The sequence below is a fragment of the Astyanax mexicanus genome, unplaced genomic scaffold (genome assembly GCF_023375975.1).
Source record: "Astyanax mexicanus isolate ESR-SI-001 unplaced genomic scaffold, AstMex3_surface scaffold_49, whole genome shotgun sequence".
NCBI classification, from domain to species: Eukaryota; Metazoa; Chordata; class Actinopteri; order Characiformes; family Acestrorhamphidae; genus Astyanax; species Astyanax mexicanus.
In genome coordinates this window covers 86,782-101,899 of record NW_026040059.1, presented here as the reverse complement: position 1 = coordinate 101,899, position 15,118 = coordinate 86,782, and the positions used below count along the sequence as shown (strand labels likewise).

At 36.6% G+C, this 15,118-nt stretch overlaps 1 protein-coding gene and 1 long non-coding RNA gene across 2 annotated transcripts in view; one reads left to right on the top strand and one right to left on the bottom strand.

Annotated features, from left to right (window-relative positions):
* LOC125797546 (stonustoxin subunit beta-like) overlaps positions 1 to 15,118 on the top strand; it is a 172,430-nt gene that overhangs the window by 73,649 nt on the left and 83,663 nt on the right. The gene's annotated exons all lie outside the window — the stretch shown is intronic.
* Positions 6,157 to 12,833, bottom strand: LOC111191002 (uncharacterized). Its single transcript, XR_007436376.1, has 5 exons — positions 12,533 to 12,833; positions 10,744 to 10,813; positions 9,587 to 9,725; positions 8,442 to 8,575; positions 6,157 to 8,317 (listed from the first exon to the last, which is right to left on the bottom strand). It is a non-coding gene; the product is annotated as an uncharacterized LOC111191002 (long non-coding RNA).

Below are 15,118 nucleotides of genomic sequence, written 5' to 3'. Positions count from 1 at the left end.
ATGTATATGTATATATATGTATATATATATATATATGTATTATATATATATATATATACATATATATATTTAATTGTAAATAGTAGCCAAACATGGTTGCTGGGCAGATTAATACATTAGAGGCCTATCGCTTACTGGCCCTCAATTTTCACTGCAAAGTTCTTTTAGGTTTATATTACGTAATTTATGTTGTCTAATGACTATGATTTGTATAAAACATTTTCAACAAATATCATCTCCGCTTAGGCTTATGTAAGGGAAGTTGTTTACTGGCTTTTGACAAAATTAATACATATAAACTCAGATGTAGTTGTAACTAGCTAAAGTAACCAAGCATGCTGGCTTAAATAAAAATCAACCATTTAAAATCTTATTAATACATCAATGTAGACTATCAACTACAAAAAGAGCTTTGTTTGCTCCAAAAGCTTTAAAAAAAATAGGGTAAGATAGAAATCTTTCTCTTATATGTGCATTAATATTAATTAATTCAATATATATAATAATAACTAGCTTGCTAAACCACCAGCTAACAGTCTTGCAACTATGCCAAACAAGTGAAACTTAAATATGTTTTTATTTTTGCAATTAATTTACAGGTAGCACAGTTCGCAAAAAAACATATATTGGAACTGAACAAGAAAAATAAATATTAGGCCAATAACTTCAAGCAGGACCACTGCAGCTCATAGGTTTGAAATCACTGCCATAGAAACTAGTTAGTCTAAACTTAGGTGGACCATGCCTACAACAGCTTGTGGACACAACTCCACACACATTTAAATTCTAACATCAGCCAAATGTTTTTAGACTCAGGTTAACAGACGGAAAATAAGTTTACATAGTATATAGAGGAAATGCACTGACTGCATCATACTCATCAGAGTTTTTGGAGGAACTGAACTCTCAATTTAATAACTAAAATAAAAAAGGGGTGTTTTATGCTTTTTGTGTGTTCGCCCTCAAATAACAGCACTAATCAGACTAAATATTCTGAACAATGCTTTAAGGATTTCTGAGTATGTGTAAAGTTGAGGATTGTTTGTCTACAGATTGGCATTAAGAATTTTGGCACATAACAAACTATTTTAAAATAAATAAAACTAAGATTAATCTGAAGTGCACAAATAAGTTTTAGATGTGCTTCAAAGGAAGAACTGGGTGATCCCTGATGGATATAAACTGATAGAGAGTTACAAATCTTTGGTGCATAAATACAGAATGCAACGCTAAATGTTCTCAACAAATGAGCTGGAATTGTCGATCTGTCAGGAGTCCTGATATATACTTAGCTGCTAAGCCATTAAGAGATTTTTACACTTTTTACACTAAATGAATATTAAAATCCAATCTAAATAATCTTCTCTCTTTTTTTTGTGTGTGTGTGAGTTAGAACTGTAGCTGCAGCATTTTGACCAAGATGTAATTTGTAAATTGTAGAGAATAATAATTGTAATCCAGAGAATAATGCATTACAATAGTCTAATCAAAACAAAGGTGTAGATCAGCTTCTCAGCATCTAGTGTAAGAAAATGTCTAATTAATGTATAAAAAATATACATTATTATGGTTGAAGATTAAATTAGACAATGTGAAAGGTTAAAAGAAAATAAGAAGGCATTTGATAAATAAATGTTGAGACTATGTATTCTATAGTCTAGAGCAAAAACAGTGACAATGTTGAAAAACATTGACTTGATTTTAACACTTTTATAACTTTATGTTGTAATTCTGAAAAAAAAAAAGAGAAAGTTAATGTAGTAAAAAATTGTTTATGAATCTTCTCAGATCCATGGTGGGCATAACGAGGCAGGGAGAGTCCGGCGTGGGGACTGGTGTGCAATAGGCCCCAGCATGTCCACAGCTGAGATGAAGAAACACTTGTTCTCATACTCTGTATGCGGACACTTGTCATTACTCCCGGGGCTTCTTAGGCGTTATGTAGACCATCATGGAATCTTGGATGATTCCATTTGGTCTAGAAGGGGGGAGTGAAGGGTGTGATTGGAGATAACCACACCTTCACACTCTTATTCTTAAATGTTTTATACATTTATATATACAGTTATTATTTTTACTGTTCACATTATAATTCACTTAATAACCTTATGATCTCTGCTCTCTTTTTAACTGTCACTATGACAAGGCTTTGGAGGTTGTTTTTACTTTTTCAGGAATCAGGAAGGTCAGAGTGTTTTCATCAACAATGAGAGCTGTGAGGAGAACGTGACCCTGAGTGGCAGAGAAGCTTCACTGCTTTTCTGCTGTTCTGGGACCAGTGCATATGAACTAGGAGACAACAAGCTCTCTGAGTGAAGTGCTGGGAACCTCTCCTCAGATAGCCAGCGCATGCCTGTTCTACACGGCGTAAAGTCGCACACAGGCCAGAAGATCTTTCCATCCACTCTTTTCCTCCGTTTCATCTTCTCACAGACTTTAGGACACTTAAGGACTGTCTGCTGTTTTCATGAAGGACACAGCGCTGAACAACATCATGATAAGAACAGACAGGCTGGAGCGGATCACGTCATTAAAACTGGACAACATGCTGTTAACTGGACTTTGCTGACGTAATCATATTGATAAGTTCTGTTCAATCACGTCATTTGCATAAATGTATAACTGCTTGGATGAAGTCTGAGGAGTTCTCTCTGTCCCTCGACTGGCTTTAGTTTCTTTCTCTTTCTTTCTCTCTCTCTCTCTCTCTCTCTTTCTCTCTCTTTCTCTCTCTCTCTGGGTTGCGAATGTGTTGATCTATCAAGATTGTATTCGTTGATGTACTTTTACTCTTTTCTAATATATATCTTTTTTTTTGTTCCTTTTATATATCTGTAATGCTGAAACTATTTTTCAAGTAAACTTTAATATATTTTAAATTCTAAGCTCTGACTCATTGGTCATCATTTCATGTTCTGAGATTTCTCACATCCGAGTTTTATCTAAGTCATGCTGTGGTAAATTACCCTACAGTGGAGTGATTTTGCGAGTGTGAGTATGAATGTAAGTGAGTAAGTGTGAGTGAGTGATTGTGGGAGTGAGTGATTGAGTTCGAGTATAAGTGAGAGATTGTGTGAGTATGTGTGTGTGTGTGATTGTGTAAGTGTGAGTATGTTTGATTTCCTGATTGTGAGTTTGAGTATGAGTATAAGTGTGTGTAATTGTGTGATTGTGTGAGTGTAAGGGCTCTAGACTGACTTTTTGCACTGGTTACACTGCTGTGCCTAATTTTTTTTCTTAGGTGCACCAGGAAATTGTTTTAATTGCATCGCATTTAACACTATGGTTTTAAAAGTTCACTTTTTTTAAAATCACTGTCCATATAGGCAATTGAAATAAAGGTACATGCAGTGATGGTATAGTTACTTTGAAAAAGTAATCCGATTACTGATTACTCCTTTAAAAAGTAACTTAGTTACTTTATGGATTACTTGATTTTAAAAGTAACTAAGTTACTTTACAAGTTACTTTATTAGTTACTTTAAGCAGCTGCACACACCACGTCCCGCCGCCTTAACATAAAAATTATAACCAGTTTTGCCAATACTCCCTTTATTGGAAAAAGCATTTTTAACAGCATCAATGTATCTCTAGACATTTAAAGTTGAACTATTTATTTTTATAAAATTAAAAGACCATTTCTCTTGAATTAACTTAACATAAATAATTTTTTTTATAAAAAAATAAAATATGGTCTTTCTTGATTTCACTTAACATAAATACTTGTTTTTATAAAAAAATATATAAAATAAAGAAAGTCTTTCTTGACCTGACATATTTAACACTGTAAAACTGAATATTGAACCTGTTGTTCTCTGCAGGGCAGCAAGGAGTGGTTTGATAAAACAAAACGGAGTGCTGTCCGGGTCCGGACCCAGACGTGGTCCAATGCGGACCCAAACCGATAAACTACTGAGAAGGATTTAATTTTGACAGTGTTCATTTAAAGCGTCAGAACTTTTCTTGTCTTTACGGTATACGCACTCTGCGGCATGGGAAACTCACAGACCAATCACGTGTGGTGTAAAATCTTCAAACGCTCTCCTCTGCCAATCAGATCTGTGCAGACCGCTGCCCTGGCTAGTGAATTGGGACGTGGCCGGGAAAACCCGCCTTTATAAAGAGATAGGGAGCCCGAGAACTGGCGGAAAAACGAGAATGGGCGGAAACTAAAAACACGCCGAGCGCGCGCGAGAGAGAGACAGGGGAGAAAGCGAGACGCGTGTGATTGGGGGAGAGCGGAGGGGGATGGGGAAGGGAACGCGGTGTGTGTGTGTGTGTGTGTGTGTGTGAGGTGGAGAGAGAGAGAGAGAGAGAGAGAGAGTAACGCACAGTGACTTGGATAAGTAACTTTAATCTGATTACTGCATTGGAAATAGTAACGCGTTAGATTACTCGTTACTGAAAAAAAGAGTCAGATTAGAGTAACGCGTTACTAACATCACTGCTTGGGACCCTGTGTCAGCGTGAGGCTGCCGTAAAAAAAAAAGCCTTTTTAATTTATTTAGACAGCAGTCATATTCATATTGTTCTACCCAGCTACTGATGCATCTGTAACTCTTTACAATCAGGGTAAAAAATAACAGTACTTACGACTGTAATAAACATTAAGTGGTAAATATTATTTAACATTTCTAAATTGTAATGCTTAAGAATGTTGTAAATAAAGATGAATTGCGATATCAGTTTTAACATTTTGTAGGAATTAATATCTTAACTAGTGTCATAATAATAATTAGTTGAGGCATTCTAACATAAGTATGGTTAAACAATGTAAATTAATTGTAAAGTGCTACTGATGCATCTGAGGCCAAATATCTTAAAGCAGGATTCCTCTACTGTAATTGTATATTTTGGTTTGTGGTAGACAGATTTACCTCAAACCAAAAGGATAGGTATGTGGTTTTAGCAGGTGTCCATTTCGGTCATAATCAAGTGATCACCATGAATTTATTTTGAAAGTTACATTTTTTGTAGCTTGTATTTTTTTCCTTTTCAAATTTCATATTGTTTTTACAGACCATTTGTACTGAAAGATGTTACTGATCTCTATGTATCACATGCAGAGGGGGAACAAAAAAAAAAAGTTTTAGATTTGATTTGCTCACTTGGCATTTTTTGAAAGGCAAAATAATGTAGTAATATGCTCAAAATCATGTAACTTAAATATATAATTATATTAAATTATGGTCCTCCAACCTCTGTGGAGTTGTGGGTGCTAATTTGTAATTTGAACAAGTATTTCTAATAAAACAAATGTTTTATTAATGTATAATTTATGTTATTGGATGAATAAAGGGATACTGCAGTGTCTCATGGAACCTGGTAAGACAAGCAGACTGTAAGAACTGTGATTTGTTTTCTCGGTTCTTCTAGTGTGTATGCTGACCTCGGACAGTACTTCTGAAATGCTAATGCTTATCTTTTGGAATTTGATTCCTTTGATTCTTATTTTTTAAAGCATCAGAAAGTTATCAGTATATTTCTGTATGCAGGGCTTAATTTTGCACATGTAAATCCCAAAGCTTTAATCGTTTTAAAAGTTGTATATAGATATTTCTCAGAGTTGCACAGACAATTGTAGGCAGACCACCAGTCACAATAAATTTGAATGAATAACCTTCAATAATAAATTACTGGCCAATACATTGAGGTAACACTTCATGATCAGCCTCAAACCTACTATCCCATGACTTGTAGAAGTAATGTCAGTGTAATTCCTAAGTGGTCAAACATCACATAGAGTTGTTGAAAATTACACTTTGGTTTTAAGTATAACAAAAAGGTGTAACAACACTGAGAGCCTTTGCATATTACCAGATACATTATTTATATAAATTCAATTAAAGGAATAACTTTCACTGAAATACAAAACTGAAATTGTCCTTGGAGCTGACATGACCTTATCCACCTTATCATATTTGGGAATATGAGACACCTGGGATAATCAGCTTTTAACTTCAGAACATCTCTGTTCATTACATTAATAATAAATCAATAATTTCTGATTTATTCTTTCAGTGTTTAGTTGAAGTGTTCAAAAGTGGTTGAATGTGGGCATCAAATCCACATTTAATAAAATATTAAAATAAATTTTTTTCCATAAACACATTTCAAGAAACTTAGCGATAGTGTGATCAAATAAACAGACAAAAGTGATAGCAATAAAAAAAACATTTATTGACAAAGTTAAGAAACAAACAAAATTAAGAACAGTTAAAAAAAAAAAAAAAAAAAAAAAAAAAAAAAAAAAAAAAGTGTCCAAACCTCTTTTGAGTAAGCACAAAGGAGACAGCGGCAAAGAAAATTCTCTCAGAAAGAGAGATAGAAACCTTGAGAGGAACCCATACTCCTTGGGTCAATACACAAATTAAAAATGTAAAAATCTGAAAAAGACAAAGAGCATAAACATTAAATGAAACAAAAATATATACAATGCAAATATAAAATCCTGTATAAAGACATACAATTAATAAACCCGCCTTTAATTTTATAAAAAAATAAATAAAAAATAATGTATAATTAAGTACAGAAAGATTAATAGTAAAATAGTAAAAGGTAAGTACAATATTAATTGATTAAAGCACTAAAAGACAAACGTTAAAATGTTTTTAATGAATATAAGCCCAAAATAAGACTAAAACACCAATACAATAACCATTAATAAAGCAAGTAACTAAGCAATAAAAGAAATATATACAAAAAGTGTATGGATTAAAACACTAACAGTATACTACATAAAGATAAATACAGTTAAGTAATTAATAAACATCAAAAGATAAACAATATCAAGATAAAAGGATTAAAGCCTTAAGTACATGAACACAAATACAAAACAGGAAGCAATTAAAAGCATACAATACACAAAACGATTAAAACATTTATATAGTTAAAGAAAATCATTACCTTTTTAAAAGTATGGAATCAATAGCTTTATTAATACCTGCTATTTTCCTTAGGTGTGTTTTATAAAAAAAAACCCTCTAAACTAGAGTATAGAGCTGGGCGATATGGCCGAAAAAAAAAATCTTAGATTTTTTTTTTCTTTAATCCAATTTTCGATTTAAATCGATTTTTTCCCCCTACTAAAAATCAAACTAAAGATTATAAAGAAATGGTTAAAAACTAGTTCTTATTTAATTTGTTTTCACTTAAAATGTTCCATTTGTGGTTAAAGTGCAACCAGAAACAAGCAAAAAAAACTATTGTAAACAGTGAGAACATCTAGTGACTTTTAGAAAGCTTTCTCCAACATAGTTTAGGTACTGACACAATGCACCCTCAAACTTAAAAAATAAATAAATAAATAAGCACACCCTTAAAAACAAATAGAAATAAATAAAATGGTGCCCTTTTTTGATAAAACTTACAAAGTAGACAATAGAAAACAAGTACAATTTATATGCTCTTAAGTAAATACTTTTCCCTATTGGGCTAGAATAGCAAAACAAAGCATTTAAATAAGTGCCAGTGTTCTATAAAATGAGATCTTTTCTCATGAATATGCAAAACATCTTAACTTGTAGTGCATACAAAACCTGGTACACGGTTGGAAGATGTGCCAGGGACAGTTCCTTGATTAACGTTGAATGGTGAACTGGTGCTGCTGCTGCGTTCATTCCTATGGTAGCAGCACTTCTCCCACTCCGCTACATGCTTCTGTTTAAGGTATAGTGATAAATTGATTCACCTTACAGCGAGGACCTGTTTGGTCTACGTCCGACGCCGCAAAACCGAACCAACTCCAGATCACGGAGCTAGTTGCTCTTAAGCTCCGCCGTCATGTGTTTTGTGTATGTGTGTGTGTGTGTGTGCACGTGTGTGTTTGTGCGTGCAAGGGAGGGAGTGAGGGAGGGGCAGGGGGTGTGCGCTGGAGGGAGGGAGGTATGGAGGGAGCTAGCTAAGCTCACTCTGTGCCCACAGAGGAGCGTCTGTGGTGAAAAAGAAAACTCAGAGAAAATCGATTTTCATAAAAACACATTGTCCTTAACTATAAATTCGAATTTATCGATAAAATCGATTAATCGCCCAGCTCTACTAGAGAACTCTCTAAACTAGAGTTTGAAAATATAGATTTTTTAAAATTATTATTATTGTTTTATATGGTACCTGACTGAGGTGTGCCTGATGTGGTGGCTGTGTCGTGGTGTATACTTAGCCAGGGGTCATAGAGCAGATGGTGGAGAGATGATCTGAGACTTCTTTGAGGTGATCTCCGTGCTGGTGTTGAAGGGTCACCTCTCACACACAGCAGGATGATTCCTATCTGCAACACTGTGGAGGATTTGGCCTCATGGGTAAACCACTCATGAGGAAGGTCCTGAAAAGTAAATTAGAGACAGTGACTGAGCGTTAAGGAATGTTTTTGACCTGAATCTCTATTCAGTAATGGTAGCTTCTACGAAGACAGTTCTCTGCCTGTAGTGTTCACTGAAAACCCATACCAGAAGAACAGAAGATGAAGGCGTGGTTCCTAACTGTACATCTGAACCAGGATGTTCTATGGCTTGAGGTCACAGTGCAGAACCCCTCTGGCATGGACCTCAATCACGCCTTCAACTAGCTGCCTTAGAAGTACCTGCAGAGTACACAGAGCACATTCTAGTAAAGTTAAATTGGCTGAAATTTATCCCAACATTTGCAAAACTTGTGATTGTCGGCACGCTGCCACGTTCAATTAAAAAAATATATAAGTACCTACAGAGTGTAAGAAACAGACAGAAGGAAATTACAGCCGCTATAGAACAGGCAAACAGTTATTCAGTGGGTAGCTGCTACATTAAGGGTGAAGAGAGAAGAGTGTTCAGGTACCTAACGATTTTCCAATGATTTCACAGTTGCAGACAAATTTCCAGAGTCAGGATAAAATCACGAGAGTCTGGCTAGAGTCGAGCTGCAGTTGAGTTGCGGTCGTGTCATCTCAATCGTTAAGTGTAAGGTGGTTACGATTGAAAGTTTTAGTCAGTCGGGTTTGGGTACTGGCGCTCCGATAAAATCAACTGTGTTTGTTTTTTATTTATTAGCAGTGTGAGCAGCAGCTGTAAGATCAAAAGAGCGTATTACACCTCTCTGTTTGGAAATATTTTAAAGTGGACTGCAAAGGCAGGATTTTACAAGGTGGGAAAGAAAAAAAATGCACATTCAACAACAAACATGATTTACCACCTGAGAAACAGGTGGTAAATCATTCCGTCCCTTAATTAGTTCCCCCGGTAAGTCAGTGATAAGAACAAATAGAGTAATAATATTAAGCTATTAATGTATTAACATATATATTCATCATCTTACATTTTTAAACTATTATTTTTTAAGCTAACTTTTGTAAAATGCATATTTACAGTTTTTTTAAGCCGAGCTGCCTCAGCGTACTCTGAGAATTGTAACGATGTTTCTGTCTAATATTTTATTTTATATACAGTTTTTAGTTTTGATTTAGGTATGTTCTTAAATCATTGTTTCAATAATAATTAATTTATTAATAAAAACATAAGGGACAACTTGGATGTGTTCCTTTTTTTCCATTGCCAAAATATTGGATTAAGAAAAATAAATGACTGACTCAGAGGCTAAAAATGTGATTGGGACTTACCGCTCTGCACTACCATCTCAACATCCTGGGACCCTCCACTGCTGCTGATCTTCCTCTTTTGGGTGGGGATGGAGAAGGTGGCCAGTGCTTCAGCTGGAGCTCCAGGACACTGAGGATGTTGTGTCTTTTGGAACTGGGCCTGATTTTACAGAACAGAAACAAAACAGTTCATGGTAGCTGTATCAATTTATCCAATAAAGTAGATCTACAGGTCTTACTTTATATAAATAAAACTAACCGACATAAAATAGAATGAATAAAATATATATTTTTTAAAACACACAGGCCTGCATGAAAATGTTCAGGACATCCAGAATGGCAAGTATTTAAAAACACGGTCCAGTGTTAATTTTTAGTAACATGTTTAAAGTCTATACTATCTAAGGCAGTGAGACAAATACAGCAACTTTTCTAAAATTACACTCTTCTACTGCAGCACAGACTTACACTCCCTCCTTAAAAAAATGCTCAAAACCAGAAAAAAACAAACAAACACACCCTTGGAGGTTAGCTCTTTAAATAGCTTTTGACCAGCATAGGTAATGTTTATTTCTGGGTGATCAGCTGGACTCAGCAGGGCCAACATTAGTAGACTAGTCTTTTAAAATTAATTAACTAATTTTTTTAAACCCATCAAGTCCAGTAACAGCTGTGTTTATTTGTTTTTTAAAGTCACTGGTTAGCTGCGGGTGTAACTTCACAGACCGCGATCTCAGTTCACAATTATGCAGCCACACATCTTATAAAATCTCCTTCTCCTAACCAAATATCCAGCACAACAAACCCAGCTTTAAACCCAAACCATCGCTGTATAAACAGAGACAGAGGAGAAGTTTTCTTTCAGTGTTTTCTGACAGAAACTGTGAGGATTCAAAAAAAAAGACAAGAGTGTGTTTACTAATCCGTTACTCGTTCGTGATGAAGTTAACGCTAACTTGCACGTACAGTGGATTCACGCGGTTAGTTAATAGTATGCAAAATGCAGTGAATGCTGCTGTTTGGGGTCAAAATAAACTAAACACCTTAGCTAATAATCATGGACTGCAGAAAACTAATCCGGAGACACAACAAACGCTAGCTCTGTAAGTTAGTTGTCTAACGGAGTTACGTTAAGTGCATAAACTGCCTGCACAGATCAGAACATAACAGCAGCTTACCTTTTCATGTTAAATCCTCGACGAAAGCATTCTTTTCTCATATCTTTATAAAATCCAGTTGCAGCGTCACCTGCTCGTTCAGAAACAAAACAAACACCCAGCGCTGTTTAAGAGCTGATTCACGACCTTCTCTCCCAGCACAGGGTGTGTTTTTCTCAATCAGCAGCAGCTTTTAAACCACGCTGTAGTTCAGTAATAAGATCGCGTTTCACCGAGAGCTGAAACAGCCAGTTAGCTAACGGTAGTTAAAATACCTAACAGGCCTGAGAGCTCCTCTCGGTACTCCGGTCTAATCCGGCAGGGTTTTTGTAGATATTTAACTTCTGAATCTTATTAATACTGAATTAAAGTATGGTAATCTGGCTAATGTTAAAAAGTCAACTAGCTTTTTACAAAAACACTTAGTTAATTTATACTTAATTTTAGCGGTGTGTTCCCACAAGACGAATAAAAAAAAAAAAAGAGGGGGCCGACTGCGCATGCGCGAAATTTAGCGGCCGACTGCGCATGCGCGAATATTAGCGGCCGACTGCGCATGCGCTAATTTTCGCGCATGCGCAGTCGGCCGCTAATTTTCGCGCATGCGCAGTCGGCCGCTAATATTCGCGCATGCGCAGTCGGCCGCTAAATTTCGCGCATGCGCAGTCGACCGCTAATATTCGCGCATGCGCAGTCGGCCGCTAATATTCGCGCATGCGCAGTCGGCCGCTAATATTCGCGCATGCGCAGTCGGCCGCTAAATTTCGCGCATGCGCAGTCGGCCGCTAATTTTCGCGCATGCGCAGTCGGCCGCTAATATTCGCGCATGCGCAGTCGGCCGCTAATATTCGCGCATGCGCAGTCGACCGCTAAATTTCGCGCATGCGCAGTCGGCCACTAATATTCGCGCATGCGCAGTCGGCCGCTAAATTTCGCGCATGCGCAGTCGGCCACCCCTTTTTTTTTATTTTTTTTTTTTATTCGTCTTGTGGGAACACACCGCTAAAATTAGGTATAAATTAACTAAAAGTGTTTCGGTAAAAAGCTAGTTGACTTTTTAATATTAGCCAGATTACCATACTTTAATTCAGTATTAATAAGATTCAGAAATTAAACATCTACAAAAACCCTGCCGAATTAGACCGGAGTACCGAGAGGAGCTCTCAGGCCTGTTAGGTATTTTAACTACCGTTAGCTAACTGGCTGTTTCAGCTCTCGGTGAAACGCGATCTTATTACTGAACTACAGCGTGATTTAAAAGCTGCTGCTGATTGAGAAAAACACACCCTGTGCTGGGAGAGAAGGTCGTGAATCAGCTCTTAAACGGCGTTGGGTGTTTATTTTGTTTCTGAACGAGCAGGTGCTGCTGCAGGTAATCGAGCTAACTGTAGCTAATTAGCCTAGCCGGTTGAGCTAACTGTAGCTAATTAGCTTAGCCGGTTGAGCTAACTGTAGCTAATTAGCTTAGCCGGTTGAGCTAACTGTAGCTAATTAGCTTAGCCAGCCATGCTCCGCTCGCTAACGTTAGCTATCTTACAGCGTTATTCGCCATTAACACGCTTTAAACAGTCTTTAAATAGTGGTAAGACTGTTTAAAGCGTGTTAATCTATCTAACGCTGTAAGATAGCTAACGTTAGCGAGCTAGCGAGCGGAGGATGGCTGGCTAAGCTAATTAGCTACAGATAGCTCGATTACCTGCAGCAGCACCTGCTCGTTCAGAAACAAAACAAACACCCAGCGCCGTTTAAGTATCATAATAAGACCGCGCTTCACCGAGAGCTGAAACAGTCAGCTAACTAAATTACTCACCGGGACTTACAGAGCTCCGCCGCGCTGCTCTAATCTAATCCGGCAGGGTAATAATCACTATCGGTGCTGAAGGCCCGCTGGAGGCCCGCTAGTGCCGCTGTTTTAAGACTGAGGGGCTTTAAATGAAAACAGAGTAAAGGGGAAGCACAGTAAACAGCAGCGCAGCGGACCTTCAGCACCAGAGTGAAGAAATACTGGATTATTTGACCCAATATTAATAACTGTTCCCCATAAAACACAGCGAGGCTTTGGACTCCTGCAGTCCCCATGCAGCTCCCGGAGAAAAGGACGTCTTTCTTGTGGCTAACTGATTCAGTGGAGTGGAGCCACGACCATTCAAAACTAGGTTCGGGGTTTTTTTGTTGCCCGAAAGGTTTTTAATTTGTGTGTTTTAATATATTCATTATATGTTATATTGTATTAAAACGTGAGATATAAACGTAAATAATCATAATTTAATAGGAACGGTGAAATATATTATTTTAATTATATTAAATATCATGCCTCAAAATCTCAGATCTCCCCCTCTTTTCCAGTGACTTTGGTTTCTTCCAAAAGTCTGTTGATGAGAGGGCGGGCGGAGCTGGACTGGAGAAAGAGGGCCGGTGTTCTGTCGAATTCTGCTACCTTGTCGAACCGTGCTGCCCCAATGAATATTTAACTGTAAAAATACAAAAGAAGCACTATTTTAGGGCATGTACCCAGTGATATTCCAGTAGATGTACGTTATTAGATTTGGAGTGCATAATTCATTGTACCATGGCAAAGTTATAGTAAATATAGCTCATTACAAACTGCTTTTGTATTTATTTATGATAATAAGTGTAATTTTTAGTTTCCATTTACACTTCTGTGCAATGATAGTGCGTCCAGGTTGTTTAATGCACATAACGCCCCCTAAACCAGATTAATTATACATAAAACACGAGAAAGAATTAAATTGTGTAGGTCGGCGCATGCGCAGTACCTTTGGGAAGCATGTATCGATGGGTAGCAAAATTCGACATAACACCGGACTAAATTAACTGTTTTTAACACACATTGGGTTTGGGCTGTATTCACTCAGTCGCAGTTAAATAAACTCACTGGCCATTTAGGAATCACTTAGACCAGAATTATAATAGAATAAACAATAAAATAATAAAATGTTATATAAAATCTAAAAAAAACATCACCAGTGTCAGTGGCTGTCTTTACACTACAAGCCTCAAGTGTTTTTTTATTTTATATAAATTAACCTTTTTGTCAAACAGCACACATGCTCTCAATATTGTTTTGGCTGCTCTGCCAATGCTGGCTGATAATGACAGCACTAAGGGCATGAATACTGGCAAACAGATGCATGAAATCCACAAATAAAGAAATATGAAATTTGCAGTGGCCTTTTTTATGCCCAATCAGTTTGAAGACTGAGAACATATGTCTGCACTCCCCTCCAAAGGAATTGGGCGGAAAAAGCATTATTAAAAGATGAATAATGAAGACTGGAAATTGGAAATCAGTTAATTACAACTTTGTGTGCCCAGGCCCGGAGTGGCTAATCGGGAGATTCGTGAGGATTCCCGATGGGGATCTGCTGAAGTGTCTTATTGTGTACCTTGGGGAAGATGTGGGCAGTTATTAAGGAGTATATCTATGCTGGTGTTTTACCGGAGTCAAGCTATCCGCGCGTATACGCGCGATTTTACGGTAAACAGACGCGCAGGAGGAGAGCACGCTAAAAAACACAGAGAGAGACAGACACGTTTCAGTCGGTTATATTAATTCAGACATACATTAAGCCCAGAAACGAGAAGAAAACGGATTAAAATAACTCACCTCACTGTAGATTTAGTGCAGTACATTATCTATTTGATATAATACCATAACAATCCCATCGGTTTTTAAGAGAGAGAGAGAGAGAGAGTTTTATATTAATATTACTTTTTCAATCCATGCTTCAAATTAAATTTCTCATGAGTTTCCCAAAAGGCCAAAACAGATCCAGTACCTCTTAAAAGAGTCTTTGGATAATCTTTCTTACAGAACATAGTCTATGACTCCTGCAAGTTTGGGCAAATTTCACTGTATTGTTTATTTTATATTAATTTTATAATTTTTTATTCAGGCTTAAAATTAAATTTCTCATGATTTTCCCATAATGCCAAAACAGTTCCACTACCATTTGAAAGAGTCTGTCCAAGGCTATGACTCCTGCACGTTTGGGCAAATTTCACTGTATTGTTTATTTTACAGGTACTGGACCTGTTTTCAAGGATTCAAGGAGATTTTACTGTCATTCGTATCACATGTGGTTCATGAGGTGGAACGAAATTGTGATCTCACGATTCAGTTTACACCCAAGAGCTGTTGTTAAAATAGATATATAAATAAAGTAAGACAACAAAATAAAATAATACAATAAAAATAGAATATAACAAAATGAAGATAAGATAAAATAAACAAAACAGTACAACTTGTCATAGCCTAGGACAGACTCTTTCAAACTGTCATGGATCTGTTTTGGCATTATGGGAAAATCATGAAAAAAAAATATTTTAAGCATAAATAAAAAAAAAAAAAATTATTATAAAATAATCAATACAG